The sequence below is a fragment of the Maylandia zebra genome, linkage group LG5 (assembly GCF_041146795.1).
Source record: "Maylandia zebra isolate NMK-2024a linkage group LG5, Mzebra_GT3a, whole genome shotgun sequence".
NCBI classification, from domain to species: domain Eukaryota; kingdom Metazoa; phylum Chordata; class Actinopteri; order Cichliformes; family Cichlidae; genus Maylandia; species Maylandia zebra.
Genome location: NC_135171.1, coordinates 41,353,276 through 41,376,469, shown reverse-complemented (window position 1 = coordinate 41,376,469; position 23,194 = coordinate 41,353,276). Strand labels below are relative to the sequence as shown.

General features: G+C 47.5%; 1 protein-coding gene across 1 annotated transcript in view; it reads left to right on the top strand.

Moving 5' to 3' along the window:
* Nucleotides 1-5,397: 5,397 nt before the first annotated feature.
* The window catches only part of dag1 (dystroglycan 1), a 56,239-nt gene continuing 38,442 nt past the window's right edge, over nucleotides 5,398-23,194 (top strand). Inside the window, exon 1 of the mRNA XM_004558974.4 lies at nucleotides 5,398-5,886. The gene's annotated coding sequence lies outside the window, so the exon portion shown is untranslated. The remainder of the gene's footprint in view (nucleotides 5,887-23,194) is intronic.

The window sequence follows — 23,194 nt, the reverse complement described above, 5'->3', positions numbered from 1 at the left end:
TCGGTGAGTATTTTACTGACTCATCTGCCCCCACGTGACTCCTGAAGTCCTACGGAGACCTTCAAGTGACACAGAAACTTCTGCTTCTGACGATGAATTGGTCAATTGTTCAATTTCGCCTCTCTTGTTTGCGGCATTTAACAATACATTTCCAGTTATCTGACGGAGCCTGAGAGGCACGGAACAATTTTTTGTCTCTGCACAATTGGGACAATGTCTGCTGTCAGTTATAATAACGCTCTCAAAGATGGCCTAGTTCTCGGACAAAATACCAACAATTTTCCAGATTCGTTTCATCCCTCGGCCCCCTCACTCATAACTGCCTCCGCTGGTTCTGGCAGCTCCACTTCAGTGGACGCTTTCATGTCCGGAGATGTCCCGAGCACCGTCGAAGCTAAGTACACACCGTACTCAACTTTTCTTTCACCTCCAGACTTTCGTATGTGATCGCTGAGTCATCACAGGGCAGACAGTGTGAGTTTCAGCCTTGCACTCCTACTCGCCGATCTGAGAAAACTTAACTCCCAATTAAACACGAATGAAATGAAGCGCGTTTAATGAGCAGATTGAAGTTTCACATCTCACTCACTCTGAAATGAAACATGCATTACTTAAAAGTGACACCTACGCTCATCTCGTACTGCGGATTTAATGACAGAACAAAGCCGTATTAAATGAAAGCAATTTTCTAAAGGACAGACAGCCACTTAACACCGACACAAAGATAACATCTGTGCAGGTGCAGAAGACCAGCACAACAACAGACTCTTGCGCTCAGATCAGTACACCACAGTACGCCATCAAAGAGCTTTCTTTTTAAACACTGCAGAGAGAAAACTTTCCCTCAACTTTACAGGAGAAAACACATTTGCGTTCCAGACTGATGTGAATGTGGAATTTCCTTCAAGAGATGGAGAACTGGTGCAGTGCCATCGAGATCAAATCAAGAATTAGCCATTGATTTGATCTCGATGTCAGCGCAGTCGGTTCGTTCTTCCATCCATTTCTGTTTTTCCAGGTCCGAGTCACAGACATAGGAGTCACTTCTACAGGTCTGTGGTGTTGAAGAGAGACAGGACGTATGTATCTACCATCATTTCTGTCTACGAGCTGTGGGAGCTGACAGAAAGATTGAGACTGAGGACCAAAGTGGCACAAATGAGCCGTTTCCACACCAAACACTCGCTGGAGGGTTTTTGGAAAATCACCGTCTGTTTGGTTCAGAGTCTCAGACCAGTCGATCACCTGCTCTGTTCTGTTTTGCATCACATGGACTTTGTACATGCGAGCTGACAGGTTAAAGTCTGACTTTATGGCCTCAGATGTAATGCTTCATGCGTAACGTGTAGAAAGGTTTGGGGCTGCAGTGCATGCAGGACTCTGGCTGCCATCGCCTTCCTCACAGACTCCGTATCCAGAAGCTGCAGATGTTTAAATGACGACCGTCCTCTCTACCGCTGATGCATCAACCGCTGATGCGTCAGTAATTTTATGACTTGATTACGAAGACTCCTGACACGCCTGAATCTGAATCAGAATCAGATAAGGAGAAAATGGAGAGATGGATAAACGAATATTCTCAGAATGACACAAACTACTCCTCAGTTCTTATGTGTTAACGTCTTAGTTTCCATGAAACGAGTAGTAAACTGGCCAAGCTGAAGCTGCTGTGAGCCTCGGCCTACTCCCGCCGCTCGGCGCCTCGTGTGATGTATGAAACGCCGTTTGTGCCGTCAGAACAATGCGAGACATCGAGAGTGCTCTGAAGTGCTCTTGAGATAAAGGCACAGTATACACGCAGTCCATTTATCACCACCCTGCTTCACGCTCACATCATTACGTACCCTATGCTCCCTGAGCAGCGCTGTGTTCGCTTCTCTCCTCATCGCTGGCTCAGATTTTGGAGAGTGACCTTCCAATCAGAGCTCTGCTTCGTTAACGGCACTTTTAGCGGGATAGCACTCAACGCCATGCGACAAACAATGGGTTAAAGACGTTAAGGCGTTAGCATTTACACGTCTCCAAGCAAAAGTCTGTTTTTTAAGCCTCGGTCCCATCGTGCGAGGTTACAGTTCAGACCCTCTCCTAGAAACACGAGGCTTTTACTACGGATAAAAAATGATTTTATGATCTCATAAAACACTTAGCTGAGCTTTTATATCCAATCAGCCTCATTTCACGCAGTGCTGAAATGCAGGCACACGCATAAAACCTCTGCAGGTGCCTTCACTCTGTCCATACAGCCAACACAAGCAATGCAGGCATGGAGACAAAGCCTCCGGCCCCACGCAGACGCAGTTTAAAGGGTTTTTTTTGAAAAGCAGCTCAGCTTCCTCTCTGAAAACATCTGCACAGATAATATTTATGCTGCAGAGAAGCTCTGAAATCACAGGGCTGCTTTATTCTCATTTCTTCGCCCCGACCGACCAGCAGAGCCTGGATCTGCTGCATGTTGCTTCCTGTTAAAAGAGAGTTCTTCCTCCTCACTCTCACCAGGTTCTTCTTATACACAAATCTCTCGTTAAGTTCTAATATATCGACTCTGTCTCTGGTTCAAACATTGGATGAGCTTCTTTGACTGTTCAGCCATCATTCTCAGCCTCTGCATCTTTTTGTCAGCTCTGCTCATGTGCAGCAAATTGTTGAGTTAAAGTCTCAGGGTGCAGCCCAGGAGCTCCCGGTGTGCCCATCGCTTCAGTAAAGAGTCTCTCTCAGGCTGACTGAGATTGTCTCTGCCCTTCAGAGACCCTCAACATGAACTTTTACTGGGAACAGTTGACTCCTCATCCTCCAGCTTCCCTCTGCTAATGTGCTTCAGTTGTTTTCAATAAACTGCATGCTCAAAAAGATGTTTTGTGTCACTCCCATTTCTTCTTGTTGCATGTTGAAGCTCTACTCGGAACCTTGTTAAGATCCAACCATGCAAAATATGATTTTTTTTAGTTGCCATTTTTCAAGTGGTCTTAAACTTTGGATCTTTTCTATTAGCCTGGCCATAGCTCTGCAGCTAGCCACCAGCTACCTCATCACTTTACGTCAGCTGAGGTCAGGGTTCTCCCACCTGCTCTTCAGTTTTCTGTCTTTGTTTACGCCCAAAGTGTTGGCGGAGTGTGTGATTTATTTCTGATCAGATCATTTTCCTGGAGTGGGACTTGGAGCGTTTTTAGCTCTCTTTGGTGCCTCAGAGTTTGACTTATTTGGGAAATGGAGACGAGAAATGGTTAACAAACATCAGACAGGTGGGTATTGTCTGGATCTGTCATACAATAGAAAAATAAAAGAAGCTGAATTCAAAATATGAGAGGATTTGGTCAAAGTTAAATGTCAGATATTATCTTGTTCATTATGAGCTGTTAAGACTTAACTGCGTGCACAGATATCGATAAGCCCTGCACGATGATTATTCACATCCTGGATCAATGTCATAAGCGTCTCAGCTCACCGGAGGAGGCGTTGAGTCAACAAATTGATTATTTGCTCATGATTAGAGGGTGAACGCTTCACAGATAAAGACAGAGAACAGTGTGGAAGCTCACCTGAGGCTGCGCTGCAACAGGAGGGAGCCAGCCAGAGATCGAGCAGGACTCTCAGTTAGTTTAAAACTGTCACTCATCAATCAGCACGTTTCAAAGTTTAAATCCAGTGCTGTAAATAAAACTACAGTTTATCATACATGTATTTATTTCCAGCTGCAACATTGAAATGATGAACAGCTTAATGAATTCATGAATAATTATAAGGCAACAATATGCACATGATTCTAAATAATATATACTTTTACTTTAGGCGCTTTTAGTATATTTTGGTGCAAACAGCATCTCCACATCATTTACATTTAACTTCATATATGCAAGTGTGTGTAGTTTACTTGCTAATATTGACTTATGGCCTTTTCATCCACATCACGGAGGATATTTTTACATACATGTTTTAATAATTTGTTCTTGGTTTTTCTGAGTAAGGATCATTTCTGCAACACCAACAGAAAGCCCTTCATGTTCTTTATGTAACATCGTAATCGTTTCAGTTATTGTCATGTTGGGATTGTGGTGGACGTGTGGCGTCGCTCTTACAGACCAACACGACTGAGACTCCCGCAGAGACTCCAGCGTTCATGTCGAAGAAAAACGAGATCTCTCAACGCAAAACAACAAGAAGGGAGGCCCACAACACGCCTGTGTGTGGGAACTGATGCATAACGGTGCGTTTCAATAATTATGAGATAGGCCATCAAAAGGGCGACAGTTTGAAGGATGACTGAAAGAAAGAAGAGTGCGTGGAAGAACAGTGATGATTGTAGGCAGAAAGTGAGAAGTAGGAAAGGTGAAGATGTATTTTTTAATATTAGCCTCTGACAAACAACCTCTGTGTGATAATAATTAAAATGAACGAACTAATGAAAACTAATGTAAAATCAGCAAAATCTGCTCCGGAGACCAGCTGGAGCGAAACTGGACTGCAGTGATGAATCTGAACAAACCAAACCTCAGCGTCTGATTCGCTCCTGCTCAGATTTCAGATACTGTTTATATGTTTGCTGATGACACACAGGTGTACTTATCAGTGCCTAAATCCGCTGCAACAAAAGACTGAAGTCCACCTGAAAACCAGAATCTCCAAATCAGGACCGAAATCCTGGAATAGTTGCGCGTCTGAGTTTCGTTTAGACGGAGGAAAACTCGCTCACGTGTTGGCGTTCAGCAGGTTCAACCACAGCAACGCGCACATTCACAAAGCTGTGTCGCCTTGCTGTGTTTCAAAGGACAGACTTGAAAATCCTTTCACTGGTTTAAAAAGCACGAGCAGACCAAGTTACGTTTCAGATGCGCTCGCACATTTCCGCAGGCTCAGTCTGCGCTCCCACGCTGAGAACCAGAATCAGCTTGTAGATCTTTGCGGTGTGAAACGAACTTCCTGAACACCTCACATCAGACTGTGGCTTTATTTGTTGTACATTTCTATTTTTTCTTGTTCTGTCCTATATTTGATATGTTTCCACGTTTTTAACTTTTGGATGTTTGAATTAAGTTCACTAGAATTTGGAGTCGCAGATCTTAATCTTATTTGGATGTTGTACTTCATCCTTTGACTGATTTGTAATTTTACTGATTAATAACTGTTTGAAAAATGAAATGCAAACAAACTTTTATATTTTGTATTTTATTTTGAAATCCAGTTCCTATCTGGTGTATTTGTCTGGTAGATTTGTGTTACACACACATTTGGCTTGAAAACTAAAGAACTAATTATAAAACAGAATAATAATAATAAGTGCTGCCCCCGCGCGCAGGCCACTGGTGGAGAGGTGGCGGCGCTGAGGGGAGGGTGGGGGCAGGCAGCTTGGAGGGTGGAGTAATTCAGAGAATGCGAGACACTGCCCTCCCTCCCTCTCTCTTCACTCCTCCTCCTCCGGGTGGAAATTCATCCTTCAGGCTGGGTAGCGGACATTTGTGAAGAGGACGTCGGGAGTGCGGGACGCGGAGACTCGGAGACCCGCGGTGGCAGCAGAAGTTCTACCGCCGGGTTTGGTGCTCTGCGGCTTCTGAGCTCCGCGCACAGCGGCGTGATTTCCGTCTTGTGCTTTTCCGGTGGCTCTCAGCTCTTCTCGGTTCCTCGGATTTTTCCAGCTGCCGTGCCTCCCTCAGCTCCGGCGGTGTTCCACTCGGAGCTTTACGGACATCCGCCTCTGCTTCGTGTGCAACTTTGGAGATCTGACACCGACACACGGCCCGGTTCGTCCGCTGCACTCCGGAGTGAACAGGAAGGAGGTAACCGGAGCTCCCCGTCGCCTCCTCCGCCACCAGCTCCGGTGTGACCGCGGCGGCAGCAGCGGAGAGAGAAGCGGGATTAATGTCGGGAGGACCCGGACCCACAGCAGCGCTCACGGTCAGTGTGTTCTCGGCTCTGTGCGTCACCGCGCGGCGGCTCGGCTTCCCGCCGGTGCTTCCGGTGTGTTTAAGTGTGAATATCGGTGCGTTCGGAGCGCGTCGGCTCCAGCACGCCCCGGAGCCCTGCTTGTCCTCCGTGTCCGCGGCTCGGGCTTCAGAACCGAACAGGTGCTTTTTAATTCGGGGGTTGGGGGGGTGCCTCTTTCTAAAACGCCTCTCGGTCACAGTCGGGCTTATTTTAGGCGTCATGTGTGGAACTCTGCCCCTGACGCGGACACAGCGCGGCAGTCAGGGGCAGCGTTCCTCGGACACTCGGACGGAGGCTGAGCGGCTCGCTGACCCGCCGGCTCCCCTGCACCCTTCCCGGGCTCTCTCTCTCTCTGCTGGGCTGGAAGTTGGCCGAAGTGCACCAGGCGCGTGAAAACGTGCCGGGCGGCGTGGACGCAAACCTCCACCTCATCAGCAGCTCCTCGGGACTGCGGGGTGAGCAGCGGGGGGAGAGGTGAGGAAGGTGCGCACCGCAGGGTGTTTTCGCCCGACTCTTCTTCATTCCTCTCACGTCCTCTTCGCCATGGAGACGTTTGACAGTCTGCCGCGGCGCGGGGACGTCTCCTCTGACCGGGGGACGGCGGGGGGAGGGGGAGTGAGGGGGGCTCACACACTGCTCCGGTTCAGTGATGGTGTTGCTGGACTCATCAATCAGTCTGTTAATATTCACGTCGTTATGAAATAATCCTGATTTCGGTCATTTTTAAAGCAGAAATTTCCTCCTGAAAACTGAATATTTTCGCTTTATATCTAAAAAGTGGCGCTTCCATGACGTCATTTTCTCACCGGTGAACGGTCTTCTGGTCCAAGCTGATCGGTAGCTGCAGTTTTCGTGAATTGCGTGAGGCGTGCAGAGGTTTTAACCACGGGACGTGATTGGCTGCTTCACGCCAGCGGAGCAGGAACGCGTCCGTGTGCTGCTGCTGGACCCCGAGCGGCGCGGGCTCTGCACTCGGTGCACAGCGGGTTTATTTCAGACACTCTGCTGATCCAGGCTGACCTCAGCTCTGATCTGCTCCAGTTATCTGTTAAACTTCTTCACTCTCAGCTTGCTTTCTTCATGGTTTTTTTTTTTGGTCCAGAGTAATGTGGCCCCTCTGCTTCACGGGCCCTACATAAATTAAGGGGCTGTGCTGTTCAGTAATGGGTAATTTGGAGGGTTTTGAGCGGTCCCGTGGGTGCTATTACTCTCTGTCTGAAGCGGGAGCAGGCCTGGAGGTCCACCTGTTTTCCTATTACCACCAATGGAAGTAGATCAATACCTCCTCAGTACATCACCATGGATTCTGTTCTCTTCTATTCTGTCGAGGCTTCAGTGACGCAAATCAGCCAGAGCTGCAGCTGAGCACACTGTGTGTGTGTGTGTGTGTGTGTGTGTGTGTCTGTGTGTGTGTGTGTGTGTCATGTTGATGGGGCTGGTGTGTTTTGTACACATGCCGACTTTAATCCTTCACACTGAGAACAATGTTTGTTTCCGTCTGAGAGCCGGAGCTGATCAGCGTCATGGTGGCGATGAGTGTGTGTGTTTCTACACCGGACTGTTAATTTGTTCACTGTGTGTGTGTGTGCTGACTCTGACGTCCAGCTGTGAAAGTGTGTATGTGCCCATCGTTTGCTGCTTTCCTTCCACGTGAGGCCGTTTTGTGGACACTGTGGATGAAAGTCGTTTTATTAGGCAATGATCAGATAAATTTTTCAGAAGTCAATGTACAAAAATGAGGCATGCACTGATAGGTCGCCGTGCTAGTAAACAAAATGCATTTCCTGATGTGAGTGGGTGATGGGTTCTGCGGTGGGCCTGACTGTGGATGACGGCAGACTTTCAGCCTGTAAACGTGTCTGTTAGACGCTGACCGAGCTCACAGTCACATTTTTAAATGTCTTGTTTTGTTTAGCAGTTTAACACCTGCTCACGATCGTATTGGACAAAGAAAAGTCGGAATATTGAACGTTTCCTCTGTGAAAAGGCTTCAGTTGGATTTCTGTAGCACTGCAACACTACAGCGAGAGGGTTGTGCTGTGGGTCATGACTTCATCAGTTTAATACTTGATTTGTTTCCTCTTTCAAACATGAAGATGAAGTAGTGTGTAGAAACGTGGACATATCTGTGAAGATAGTTGCAGAAGCTGGCCGTGGTTCTCCACCTTCGAAGGGTGGAGTTCCTGTGTTTCTGGCCTGAGAACGCCTCCGTGTCTCCCCAGGAGAGCTGAGGGAGGGCGGGGTGTCTCTGATGCCCGTGAAACCCCGATGCAGTTTTTGTGGGAGTAACGTAGTTGCTTTGGTCCTGGGCTCTGGTTGTTTGGGATTTGCACCCCAGACTGTTTCTCCTGGCTCCAAGGAGCTCCACAGGCGTGTTTATCTGCATGAAGCTTATGTCAGCAGTTTTCCTTTGGGTGTGTGTGGCTGCCTGCCCGTGTTGCTCATGTAGGAGGGCAGTTGCTGGGGTTGGGTTATCAGTGATTCTGCTGCTGTCGGGTTTGGTTTAACTTCAAAAGAGGTCGTAGATGCTGGTTTCTTTCTTTTTTTTCTCCATTTTTGCCAGTGACCTGCTGCTTGTTAGGTCCAGATGTGGACCTGTGGTGCTGAGTTGTTTCAAACGCAGTCAGATGTGAACATGTGAAAAAAAGGCAAACGTGTTCACCCAACTGTCCCCGAGCGAGAAAAGCTCTAAAAACCAGATCAGTGCAGCCGGCAGTTGCAGTAAATAACCTGGTCTCCTCTTCTGATGAGACGCCACGCGCACTCTGAGCCGTCATCGGTTTGTCGGAGAGCTGCAGCGGCACGGCGAGGTGAGAAACGTTTTGACGTCTCTGTCTGCGTCGGGGGAAAGATGCCTTTTCCTGCTCTCCGGCTGCTCCTCATCACATTTTCTCTGCTTGTCCTGTAGTAGGCGTCTCTGCGCTGACCCGTAAGGGCGAGCGTTTGCTCTCGCCTCTGAAATGCCCCCCAGCCTTTGTTAGAGACGCTCTTCGGGCTTGAATGACCTCTCGGAGCTGCTCGTTGCAATGATGAGCCTAATAGATGTGGTGCAGGCTTCGTGTTTGGCCTGCTGTGTGCTGGCCCACTGAAACAAAGCCTGCTGGCCCGTCTTTGAGGTTTGGAAAGGAAACCCTGGAATTCCACTTTGGGTTTTGGGCTCTACCCCCCCTTACATGCTTACATAAGCAGTAATGTGCTGAGTAACTTCAGACCAAGGGGCAACCTCTGGAGCAGAGAAATGAAGGCAGTGTGCAAACTAATGTTCTCCTGCAGCGAGCCAGTCTCTGTGGACTCCCGTGTTAAAACGTCCGACTTTACAGGGGGAATAAACATGTTTACAGCCTGCTTCAGCCTCTCTGGATAGCTTCTCCTTCATAACAGCTCTGAGTGGGGCCATCTCTTATTTTTATTTATAAGTCGTCCACTGCAGGAGCTCCTGACTGCTTTACGACCCCCTCCTGCGTCGCAGCTGCCCGGCATGGCGGTGCACGGGGCGTTTATGCAAAGATAAACCTTGCAGGCTCATTTTTTTGTCTTTGTTTCTGTAAATCTGACAGCAGCAATGGTTCAGCCAAACAGTCAGTCACACTCCCCTTCCTCCTCTTCCCGCCTCTCTCGCAGCATTTCTTCTGTCTGAGCGAGTCCCCATCTCTGAAATCAATATCATCCAAAATAGGATCGAGTTCTCGTGTTATGAAAAGCCTTGTGCATTTACAGGATGATGAGTCTAATCTTTGGCTCCCTGCTTTTCAAACTTTTGGGTTACGAGAAGGAAAGGGAAGATTGGGTTATTTTTTTCTATTTTTGAAGCTTTGGGTTGAAGGTAAAGAAAACGTGCTGTGGAATAAGCCCGCTTTATCACGCCGGGAGATGAGCTTGAGATCCTTTAGGCGCTTTCCCTCCTCTCCTCCTGAGCTCTCGTGGGCTAAAATAGGGGGATGAGGCATCCCGAGTGTTACTGTGCCCACAGCTGACTACCCTTCTGTCGCTGTGAGTCATGCTCTCACCACGACTCGAACACCACTTGTCGATGCGCATTTGTCAGAACTCGAAAATAAAATGGTCATGAGATGTTTAAAGAGCCTCGCGGGCTTTAGGAGGCGTGGGACGGCGAGGGCTATTCTTAGCCTGAGATAACAACGGGGCTTTGGTTGGCGAGCAGATTGAGGGGTGCGAAGCGGGCGAGTGCTGCCGAAGCTGGTTTCAGACACCGGCCTGCAACCCAACAGGCCTGCTGCTTTGTCTCTAGCTGCTTCCTTTATCATTAACAGTCGCAGCTTTCATCCGGCGTAAGCGCTTCATCGGGCTTACAGCGTTCAATGCAGATCCCGTCAGTCTGTCAGGGCTCACGGGGAGTTTCCTCCGTCTTCAGCTGCTGTTCTTCCCACGGACGGAAGATCATTGTGGTTAATTTCAGTCGCAGAGTGAGAAATCGGTGCTGTGTCAGTGACTGTAAAAGTTCACAGCCATTAGAGTTGACTTAACACTTTTGGATATTTCCGAACGCTCGCTTGGAGTCACACCACACCACCAGAACACCCCAATCAACACCTGTCAGCTTTAAATAATCAGCACTGGAGTTGCTGGAGTTCAGAGGCTGGAAGTCATTTCAGGCCCAGCGCATTTTATTTCCTGCTTGCAGGATTAATTGATCCTGATGCCACTAATATCATCAGAGAGGAGCTGCAGTGGGGCGATGGTGGCAGGAGAACTCGTTTGTCCTTCCACGGCGAGCTCATCTGTGCGGATGCTCGCTGACTAATGTCACACATGCTTGAAGTGAGGGCCGTGTTGACCCGGCAACAGGAAGAATCCTCCACCGTCCTAAATAAGGAGGACGCCCCCCTCAGGGGGAGGAGCTGCCCAAAGCTTGTGCTCATAGATCAGCGTAGGACTGCCTTCGCACTCTGCTCTCGCTTCGCCATGGCGCATTGCTACAGCAGAGATGCTGTAGATGCTTAAAGTCCTTCACTTGGGGCGGCTACAACCACGCTACAACCACCACCTCGGCTTTGGAGGTGTTACCTCACATCGTAGTCAGGTCACACTTGGCTGGAAACCATACTGGTGAATTTTAAGTTCGATTACAGCGGAAATTCACAGTGACGATCTTGTTTCTGTTACTGTAGTCGCTTCACTTAAGCCCTGCATCCCCCTCCACGATCCTGCCACAGCTCACATTCATTTCCTGCTTTTCTTATTTGCTTTTGGTCGATTTGCAGTTTAAGTTCAAAGACATTTACAGAAAACAGCTGAGATCTAAATGCAGAGCAAAGCGTGGAATCGATGAGCCTTATCTTTCAGACCTTTACTTGTAAATGAGTGGCAGCGGCGCCGTCCACAGGTGAGTAAAATGTCCCCTGAAGCCTGTTTGTCACGTGCACGTGCGGCTCTGCGGATGCACGGTGGCAGCTTCTTGCAAATCTGACATCGGCTGCTGCAGAGGGAGACGGAAAGCAGAGCCGGTCATAATGAGCGATGCTCGGCGCGGCGCTCGGGCCTGTAGTTGCTGATATGGATCCATTTTAGAGCTCAGCAGGGGGCGGACGTCGATCTTGTAGTGCCGCCTCGGCGCTCGTACCTGTGGAGCGCTGCTGTGGCTCATATTTGTTTGGATCAGTTGCCGACGTGCCTCATGAACATCAGAGGTCAGAATCAGCTCCTTGTTACTTCCTTCTGTTTGCCCGGTTGCCGTGGCAGCAGCAGATATCCCAGTCCCCCCCTCCTCCCTGTGTGTGCTCACATGTCACACTTCTGATTTGGGAGGAGAGAAAACAGGGTGGCAGTTCAGTAATTAGTTCTGGAGCATTAACTGCTTATCAGTGGGCGCTTTTATTAGCCCCCCTGTTTTGGCTGGTTAGCCTTCTGGACATGGAGCCAAATGGCGCTCCAAGTTGTCCGGTCAACCATGGAGGAATTCCTCCGCCGTGCCAGAACCCTCGGTGCCGGGAGAGGACCTAATTGTGATTCGAAATCGGTGTCGACACAGCGGCCACACGCTGCTGCGTGATTTTCACCGCCGAGATGGAGTCTGATTAGCTGAAATGCTTCCAGCAGCGAGCAGATAGAGCGATAGGACCGGAGCCTGGGTGGTGCCGTTTGATTTGCTGGGCCAAGCATTTTGTAACCATCAGGTCGACCCGTCTGGGGTTGGGGCTGCTTTTTGTTTCACAGAGCAGAAGATGTTAGATGTGAAATAAAGTCTGAAACACGATAGATTTGCTGTTTTTCTGGGTCCAAACTGATGAAAAGTCTTAAAGGCTGGGAGGATAATCGTACACAAGCCCTCGGTGGCTTGGATGTCAACAGGAAACACCAACTTAAATACCGGACAGTTTCACAGCGTGTTCATGTTGAGCAGATTTTAAATCCATAAAGAAAGAAGAGTGTGGGAGATGCGGACCTTTAGCCCACACAGGCCGAAGGTTAATGCTTCAATATTAACTGGACAGATGCTCATGGACTCAGAATTCATATGATATTGAATATTTGTGGGTCATCTCCTGTTTTCCCTCAGTGGTGACCCATCTGGAGTGTCCAATCCTTTCATAGGATGGATGGAATAATTTTATTTCCAACACAAGTGAAAAAACCCGAGAAAAGAAAAACTTAAAAACATCGAGTTTTCATGAAATACACAATGTTTAGCAGAAGTTTACACTTTTTCTGTTCCCACCCCCTTATTTTATATTCCAGTATTTACACATCAATATTCAGAATATGACATTATACAGTCCACACATGTTTACTATATACAGGCTACACTCATATATGCTACACTCATAAACTCAGCACCCTGTGGTTAACACCCACTATGTGTAATGTTTGAGATGTAATCTGTGAAAGTCTCCTACTGTCGGGATTACAGTTCGGCTCGTCCAAACAGAAGCTTCCAGACGTTAAACCAGCACCAACCTGCGCTGCAGGTGTTCGGTCTGGTTTTAGCCTCATGCTAAATCGGCACGTGTTCAGAAACTAGAAGATCAGAAACGCTTTCATGGGAAACGTGAGAAGTTTAGCGTAGTTTGTGGTCTGTGTCCACTCGCCCTGATCGCAGGGGATCAGTTTAAGCTTCTCATTCAGGCTGGAAAACATCAGTGAAAACAGGGGATTGTAACCCAACCCAGTCATGGGCGGGACGCCACCTGGTGGATGTTTCCCCAGCACCGCTGTCCAACGATGAAAGTTCAGTTTAATAAAACCTGATTGTAAAAGCGTTTCTTCGTTTCTGCTCCTTCTTCTCTGCCGGTGATCTTCAGATTTTCTGTTTCTTGGAGCGGCATCGGTCAGGTTTCCATTCTCAGGCTGCTGTTTCATGACGTGCAGTAGATCTTAGTGAGGTGCTGGAAACAGGCTCGCATGTGTGGACATGTTGCTTCAGGAATTCAGCTTCAGCCATGGAGAACTGCCCGTTAGCTGGGGGAGCATAAAAGTGCCAAACAGACACAAATGTTTGCATGAACTCAGTTTTACTTTGTTGACGATGTCTGTGATAGCAACGCGCTGAAATAAAAAAAGATAAGCGCTTGTTTGCTTATCTCGTGTGTGGTGTTAAAAAAGAGACTGTTATCAGGCATGTGCTGCTGCTGCTGCTTTGGAGACGATTTGCATGCTTTATTATTAAAAATTAATGAGTGTGGTGCAAGTGTGAAAGAGGAACCAAAGAAATGACACATGAAGAGGAAAAGCAGCATTTTTCACATTTGTCTCCGGCGGTGGAAACACATTTCCTCTGATGGATTTATGCTTCTTCTGCTGCTCATTTTTTTTCTGCTGCACTCCCTCTCAGAGCATTTTTTTTTTTTGTATTAATATGAAAGCTGCACAAAATTAATATTTTGGACACAAAAGGAGATGGCCTGCTTTTATCAGCAGAGAGGGGAAACAAACGTCCAGTCATTGGACGGTCGCACAATTTCTCTTTTTCTTTGGGGGGGCTTGATTTTAAAAACAACGTCACAGCGTCACGCCGAGCTCTGACTGTGACGTGTTGCTCTACACCGATCAGGGATTCATTGATCAAACAACCAGGAGAGTCATCCATAATGGAAACGATCATTGGCTCCATCCCCGAATAAAGATTTAGAAATGAGCTCCACCTCTGCGAGTTACAGCAGTAAGATGCTGATTACACACTGATGCATGATTAATGATGAGCTAATGACACAACGCGACTCTCAGCGCGACTATTTTCCTTCATTGAGGTCGCTGACTTCAATTAAATTTGTCTGATTACACCTCAAATTTTGGCTTTAGTTTAAAAGGTGTGTGTGTGTGTGTGTGTGTGTGTGTGTGTGTGTGTTGTTGACTCAGGCAGACAGCTCGGCCCTTCCACCTGGCCCGGAGCTTTTAAAGCATCAGCGACAGACAAATACAGCCGGCCGAGGAAATGAGACGTGAGAGAAGCTGACATGTTAAATCTAACAGTCAAACACCACCCGGCCAGCTTCACACCTGCCCCTCTGTGTGTTTGTGTGTGTGTGTTGTGCAGTTGGTTTCTGAGTAGGTGACTTTACTGGCGTGAATTCAAATGTGTACACACTTGCATACATGCATGCACACACACAGGAGTAAAGACTCCAGACTGCAGAGATGCATTCTTGCAGGAGGAGAAGAAAGACGCAGCGTTTAAACGTCCGTTTGCGTGTTCGGCGATCAGTTCTTCAGTTCCAGTGACGTTTGGATGAACGTGTCAGTTAATTGGCTACAAACTCTCAGCAGAGAAAACTGAAAAAACATTTTTTCGCTGTTCATGAGATCTGTTGCTGGTTGTGTTCTTAATAATCACTTCAGCATTATTGCTATTAGTGCGTTAGTGCTGCAGTTGATGGTTATTATGCTTAAGACTCAATTATTTCTCTCAGATAATCAGATTAAGCTCCCGGAGCCTGAGATCCTGATGATGGCTTCTTCTCTCTGATCAACAATCACAGCAAAGTCAGATTTATTCTTGGCAACAATACCGGAGTTAAAAACACTCAGAGAGAACAAAAGCTCTCACAGCTCGGCTGCGCAAACAACAGCAGTGCAGGCTGCAGTCATTAGTGCGCATTAAACATCTTTAATATTCACAAATGAGGCTGATGTGAGGAAACCTGATGGCAGTTACCAGCATCAGCCACCAGCTTTTCTACTGATGGGTATCAAACACTGAGAAAAGATTATAACTAAAAGATAGGACGGTAAACTCACGCGGGCTGACTGCTCAGCCCGTCACAGGCATGATGGGTAATTCCTACTGTTTCCACAGATTGTATTAAACATCTGGACTGTGGTGTCAGTCTGCACCCCAACAGGTGTGTCCACGCTGCTGTCGGCTCTCTGCGCCCCTAAAAGCTTTAAAATATGCATCTGAACAATGAGAGGTACACGACGGTGCCACAGCCGGCCTGATGCCCTGCGATGTTAAAGTGTCATTTCTCTTAGCTGGTACAAGAACTGGTCAGCTGTGACGAGCTGTGGGTGGACACCAAAAGCAGAAGGTCGAAGTTAGAAGCATGAGCTTCCTCTGCAGGACGTCTGGGCTCGGCCTCTGAGGTGAGGAGGCTCCTCCTCCACATCAAACAGATCCAGCTGTGGTGGGTCAGCAGGACCTCCCAGGTGGGTCGTTTCGGGGATGTCTGACTGGGACCCTGAGGGCAGACTCAGGACCTGTGGATGGATTAACCAGGAAGGCGAACCCTCATCGCTCTTTAAGAATAGAAATGTTGCACATCGGCGTCCATCGCAGTTCCACCGTCACATGTGCGTGACACGGCGGCAGCCTGTGATGAATGACCAGGTGTTGGTCTGAAACCAGTGAATCAATGGCTTCAAAGTTTATCAGTAATATTTTTTGGCTAAATTGTCTTAACTTTATCAGGTTCGTCGATTTCTTTACAATCTGCTTTTGCGCGTCTCCGTCAGTGAACGCCGCCACCGCTGCAATAAAGCCTGATATTTCCTGGATAATCCACTTGTGTGATAAACATAAATTTGGCGACGACTGCAGAGACATTGAGTTTCAGATACATCCAGAAGCTTCCAGCTCTCTGTTAAAGGAGCTCGCATTTCTGCAGCAGGAAGTAAACATGAAATGTGTCACGGCGGATGAATGCTCATCTCCGAGCCTATTTGCAGATTTGTGTAACGGATCAGGATGTCATGACTCACCCATTCATCCAGTTATTCGCCCTCCTTTTCATCCACCCACCCTCCCATCTATCCACACACTCATCCACCCATCAAGCCGTTTATTCTCTCCACCCATTCATCTGTCAATCTGTCTTTTATGACAGGCAGTCATTCAGGGGACGAGCGCTGCCGTCTGCCAGCTCGCTCTGATGATTCACGTCCTGGAGACGCCACGGTGGCGGTGCATGCGCTCGGCGTGTTTGTTGGCGGGCGGCGGGGATGGAGGAGGAATTTGGGAATGACAGTGGATGTAGTAATGGGATGAGCTGATTTATTAGGACTGCAGAAAGGCACGGCAGAGGGTGAGACAGGGAGAGAAATGGGGTTAATAGAAAGCCGTGGCGTGAGAGCGGCAGAGAAAATGAGCACAGAGGTGGAGGATGGGTGGAGGTGGTGACAGCAGGAGGATGGGTGAGTCGAGGAAAATTACACGAGGGAGCAGATTATTGCCTTTGAGCATCCTTCCAGCGCTGCGGACCTCAGGAGGACGGTATTGTTGACGTCGCTGCCGCTTCAGAGCGTTGCACTCTGATTGGCCGATAGCCTTCAAGGGCAAACAGACTGCAGGTGGAGCTCACACCCAAACTCCCCGCTGTTCGCGATGTGGCGGCGGAGTCTTATCGACGCCACAAAATCTCGCCGCCTGCCGACTTTCAGAGAGAGTTTAAAGCAGTTTATCAGATCTAAGAATCATCTGAAGACTTTTATTGGAGGCTGAAACCTTTGCTGGAGTTCAAACTCAAATACCCTAACCCCTAGCACAAAGGTGAGCTTCAGGACGATGATCTCTGCTGACGACAGGAAATGAGGGCGGTCCAGCTGCTTGTAGATGGTTATGGTCTCTCTTTGTCTGTAAGGTTGGGTTTATGAAACCTGTTCTCCATCATGTGATGTGATTTTGGTGTTAAATGGTGCCTTTACTGTCAATCTGCATCTTCTCAACTTGTTTTTAATTGCCTGGAGTCACGACCTTTGTTCAGGATGAGATGTTTCTCGTCGTCCTTTTGGTTTCCTCCAGTTCAGAGAATCGGAGACTGAGCCAGTCGTATTTGGGAAGGAGTGTCCCACTCTAGGTGATAACATGTGTAGCCCTTTAAGTATGTGAAGTTATCGTGGCACTTATTAATCATTCAGAGTCTAAATACTCTGTTTGCTCAGAACACAGATGTCTCGACATTTATTGGTCCATTGTTTACGCTTTACTGCTCACGTTAACGATGTCGTATATAAAAGGATTGCTCTGAATTTTAAGAGTTATCTGTACTTATGAATTCAAATTTCACCTGTTTCCTTCTACACACCTACAAGAAGAAAGTTGACTGAAAGAGGTGGAGCTAAAACGCCTGCACTGACACTCAGTATAAACCAAAGAAGGATTATTTTGAATGGTGACTCATGCAAAGCTGCTCTAGGAGAGTCCAAGAATAAAAACGCGAAGCAGGAAATGAGCAGAACCGGTCCCATCCGGCTTCTGACACGTTTCTGCGTCAGGTTCAGACTCAATGTTTTTGTATCCTGGCGTCACCAGTGGTGGATACTCACAACCCAAAACAGTCCCTCTCATACCATCCCAGGAATATTATCCTGGGATGGTATTCCTATACTGAGGTAAACGACAGCTGTTGCTGGGGGGATGGAGCCGGTAACGATAAAACTGGTGAGGAGAAACATGAGTGTGAGAGTCTGTTTAGACCTCAGGATAACGGTGATATTTAGCGTCACGTAAAGCAGCGAGTGTTGTACATCCAACAATCGGCTGTCTGTGTGGAGGGATTGCCGGCAGCAGACGTACTGCTGCATGCAGAGATAGCTGCTCGCTCCTGCCCTAATGACTCCCCCTCTCGCTCTCTGCCGGCTGAAGTGGGTCTCTTGAAGTGCAGTCCTGTACATCCCGATAGCACAGAGCAAACAATGGATGTATTGGCCGTGCTAGTGAGGGTGTTAGCATCTCAGAATAACAACGAGTCGAGAGAGGACGCTCCGGTTGAATTACTGCACTTCAGAGAAAATCCTCGCCGTCTCTTCCTGCTCTATGAACAAACACGGCGCAGCCGAGCAGCCCGTCTTTGTCTTTACTTTTAAATTAAAGAGGGCAAAACAGATGCTGATTAGTTTTCTTTCCACTTGGTAAAATTAGATCTGCTCCAAGTGCCAGAACTTTATTCATGCATACATATCTGCTAAGTATGGCAAGCAAAAAGCAGGGGTTCATACAAACAAGCAGAACGTTTAAAAGTCTGTGTGGTTTCTTTGAGGGGGGGTTGCATGCTTCACTGTGCAGCCGTGAGGGGTGTGGAGCTCATCCTGAATGTTCAAACAGAATTCATATCATTCCAGCCGAGCTGTGCTGATTACAGGCCCGGCTCTGCAGAGGCTCAACACCTGGTTTGAGGTGAACTTAAATAGGAGCTCTGCCGTAAATCCACCTGATGTCTCAGGACTTAAACGCAGAGCAGATGACGGCAGAGCGCCTTCAAGTTTACTTTTTCCTGAGATCTTAAAGCACTTTGAAGGTTCCAGAAATGTCTCAGGTGATTGCTGGTGTGTTTTTTGGAGGTTTTACTGTTATTTTTGTGCCTTCACTGGTAATCATATATATTTAGCCATTATCTAAATGTTCATTTTCTGGATTTTGCATAAAACAAAGTCAAATGGTTGGCGTAAAATCCTCGAGACGTGCCTTGTGTGTGCAGAGGACTTAAAGAAAGCCGAGCTGCAAAGACTCCATATCTCAGATCCTCCAAACTGTCACACTATAAGTAACTGAACCCAAATTACACTCCAATAACTTTGCAGACGGCACAAATTGCCGACTTTGAATGAAGCCAGCGTGAACGTCGTTGTTTTATGAAGCACTCTGCAGTTTTATGACTTGTTTTCTTCAAGCTGCAGGCAGCCGTCACCTACAGTTAAGAAACTCTTTGTGAAATTAGGTTTTTCCTTTTATTAAAAAGAGACTCATACAGCTCAGTTGGATTGGATTTAAAAAGGCTTCATTTTGTTGCTCACGTGGCAATCTGCAAACACAAACACCTGTAGTAAATACACGAGGGGAGGGGGGGATCAAACAAAATGAAGGCACAGATTTCAAACCCACCGACCGCACATTTTAAAATTACTCATTTCCACCTCCATGTTTTCTTCTTGGACTCTTCTAGAGCAACTTTGCATGATTCATAGTTCAACATAATCCTTCTTTATCCCGTCCTGGTCATTCAGCCAATCAGTTCATCCTCTGTCTGACCTTGTAAACATGCAAATATCCATCCTTGATGACATCATGCAGAGCCAATCGTAGAAAAAAAACTGCTAATCTGTCTGAAGGTGACGTGATTATTAGAAACTCTGGCTGTGTTTGAGCAGCAGGTATTTGACACGACCTCGTGTGTCTGAAATGTGAGAGTAGACCTCTGCATTTAGTCTGCCAGCAAACATGCCGAGCATCATTCACATCCTGAATTCTGCTCTGTAAAAACAAACTTTCTCTTATCATTCAAAGCTTAAAAAGAAAGAGCACCGCCCAAAAAATTAAGTCAAATGACTGCAAATTGCAGCTGGCTCCAGCTCGTATGTCTTTGAACTGAGGAAGTCATCGTTCGAGAGCCCAGCTGCTCGGCCGTCGCCGCTATGTTTGAGCTTGAACTCGAGCAAAGGTTCCAACCTGCGGTAAAGAATAGGTGAGCTTGAGCTCGGGGTCTTTAAATGGGAAATAAGAGATTCTTCCTGATTCGAAAGACAGACGAGGATTCATAGTGTTAGTCGAACCTTTGGTCTCAAAGTCTGTCCTCGTGCACCTGGAGCATTTAAAGTCCTGTTGTGCCTCTGCAATGGGCGTGTGATCCTTCAACTCGGTCATTACTTTTGGGAAGAAATGACAGATCTGGTGAGTCGGGCGGCCGGTGAGCTACGATTGTTTTAATGTGGCCAAAAAAACTAACGACATGGATTGTGGCACACATCTCGGTTCAGTCATTTCCTGCTGTTCTCCCTCAAGAAGCTCAGGACGTCACAGTAGATTAACCCAGTGTGTGACGGGAAACTCGCCCGGTAATGAATGTGAAAGCACTGATGTTGATAGACCTGCTCCCACGTTCTTCCTTTGGTACGCAGGAGATGCAGTGATTTAATTTCAAGACTCTGCGGCTCTTTGGAGTTTCTTGTTTTGACTCTTTCTTCGTGCTATTGTTACTGTTATTCCATCTTCTCCACGTCAGTCGGTCAGGCCTTCAGCTGCTGCCATTACAAACTCTGCCTTCTCCTTTTTTCTGCGGAGCATCTAAATCTCCTGATGTTCAGGCTCGAGCCTTCAACCTTTCAGTCAGTGCCAGGCGCTGCCTTCTCCGCGTCCTTCCCTTTAGTGTTATCAGTTTCTCCTGTTTGTGGGCACTTATTACTTTTTCTTTTTTTGATAACACAAGTGCAACGTCACCTTCACAGAACCTTCTGCGGCACAGTGCTCTTAAATCAAAGCACGCCGAAAGTCTGCAGAGAAGATCACATTTTAATTGACTGATTAGCATCAAAGAGGCTTTTCTTCCACTTCACACAGAAGCTGCACAAAGGCCGAAGTTGTTGATGTGATCCAAAGACCAAAGTAGAGACAGGAGAGCAGAATAACCAAATTACCAACCTTGAATTGTCTCTTTTTAGTTTTTACCTGCACGTCCGAGTTTTGAGTCTTGAGCCTTTGTGTTGCAAGTCTCTGACCGTCTTTCTTTTCGGGCGTTTTCAGAGATGAGCTGTGCTCTCACACCTCCTCTAACCTGTTAGCGGCGTGCAGTCACGGCTGTATCAGCGCCGATGGCGTGTTCTCGTCGGTAAAAAATAAGCCACGCTGTCGGCGACTCCGTGTTCTCTCACATGTTTTCATTTGCAACAGTTTAGAGGGATTTCAGGTTTGATTCCTCGTGACATTTACCTAAGTCCGTCTGCGGCGGAGCGTCCGTAACATCCGCCACTGAGAGGAAAAACAAAAATGGAGTGATAAATATCAGCTGGCCGTCTCGCTCCATTGGGCTGAGCTACATTTAGTAGACGGGGGGCATCTTTAACCTGGCCAAAAAATAAAAATCCACACCGTGGTGCCTTTAAAACCCTGCCAGCCAGTTGGAGGTCACATTGCTCGGGCTGTAAGGCTATCAGCCGTGGCCCGCTATTATCATAGAGATAAAGAATGGGGCCTCGAAGCCGAGACGTCTGCAGTGACCGTGGAGGGAGCGAGGGGAAGGGAGGTAGACGAAGATACGGTCTGGCTGCAGTGAATTATGTCCTTTGGGAAAAAAAAAAAAAATTACCGGCTGGCAGAAATGTGAGTTAGCGGGCGAGCGAGCGGCGCTCTGGCCGTATCGCTGAGAGTACAACGAGCTGCACTCGCGAGTGACTCAGTAACACGCTGGCAGGCTGGTGGAGTGAGTTACTGCTTCCAGCAGATTGAACAAATTAATAAATGTTATTGATCACCGACCTGCTGCCTTTGATTGACAGAAAAGTCGATTTTTGATTGATTTCTTGTTGTTTTTGGACTGAAACATTAAAACCACCTCCTTCATGTTGTCTAGAAACCGAACGAGCTCTAACCCGCTGGGCCGCAGAGGCAGGAGGGTTGGGTGGTTGGACAAATGTGCTTGCTATCTTTGTTTCCCAATAAATATTGTGAATAAGTGGATGAACTCCAGCTCCACCATCTTAGACTGCTGCTGGGAGCGCTGGTGACTTCTCCTAGCAGAAACAAGTCTCCACCTGTTAGAGGCTCTGGTTCGATTTGGCAGAACCGGGACTAATGTTGTCCACTGCAGTCCAAGACGGTGGAGCTGGAGTTTGTCCTGCAGTTGGACTTGAAACAGCTGAATGGCACTGAGGAGAGCACCGAACGGTGACCTGAACATAGGGAAGCATGATGGGAAGGATTGGTGCTAGCTGGCTTGCAGCTTTAAAAATAAGAAAAAGAGGATTTTACATTCAAGTCAAATCAAATAGTTCTTGTAATAATTTTAGCTCTTCATTCCCACGAGCTTTGGTGGAGGCTCTGTTGGGTAAGCCATCTGCATGTTGGCTCTTCTCCATCACTCTGATCATTAACAGCTTATGTTTTGTTTGCACATCAAGGGGCCTACAGGTGGACGGTGACACAGGTGGTCTGCTAGCTTCGCCTGAACTGGACCTCTGGTCTGTGTTTGTGCTGTTGGAGCATTTTTGATGACATCATCTGACCAATAATATGGCTGCTGTGAGATCACTGTACTAACAGGATCTGAGCTCCAGTTTTGGTGAATAAAATTCATATTTTTGGATGTTACTGAGCAGGTATCTGTAACATGGTCCTGGTATTTATGTGTATCCCACAAAGGTACTGCAATGCAACAAGAGAACCGATGCTTTGTCCTTCACCTGTCAGTGGCTGTTGGCAAAGAACTCTGTCAAAGTGACCTTAACTCTGGCGTCAACTGTGTCTGCAAACAGGAGCTGCTAGCAGAAACTGTTATTGTTGCCAATTTAACATAATGTAACCACGCACAGACAAAGAAAAGCTGCAGAAACATCATTCTGCCTCTGTGCATGCCCTAAGGCATTATGGGAAGTGCAGAAGAGTAATAATAGGCGTGTCAAAGATCTGTTGATATAAAGTGACACGCTCTGCTCGCTGGTCAAACGCAGATGTTTTCCCTGCGTTTGCAGGTCTGTGTGGTAATAAAAGCAGATTTTTAAATTGTCTCTCGGTGCAAAAACGTGCAGCTCGTTCTGTAAGTAACAATGCACGGCACGCTTGGCTAATAATACTTGTGTAAATAAAGAGAGAGGAGGGGAACAGCCCGGGGGTTTACATGAGTGTGTATGCAGCAGGCTGGCTGTCTGCGCTGCTGCCTGTGTATTTATAACTCGGCAGTGGAAGCCAGATAGGACAGGCACGGAGATGAGAATTGATGACCTGCATCAGCTGGGGATGGGAGGAGATTCCTATCACTGCAAACTCATCGCACACTGATGCAGGTAACCACACAAACATGCTGTGTGAGCGGAAACCGACGGCGTACACACAGGAAACGCGATGGCTGCTGCAGTAAGAAGGTCACTGCGGTGTGTGTGGAAACGAGAGCTGTATCGTCAG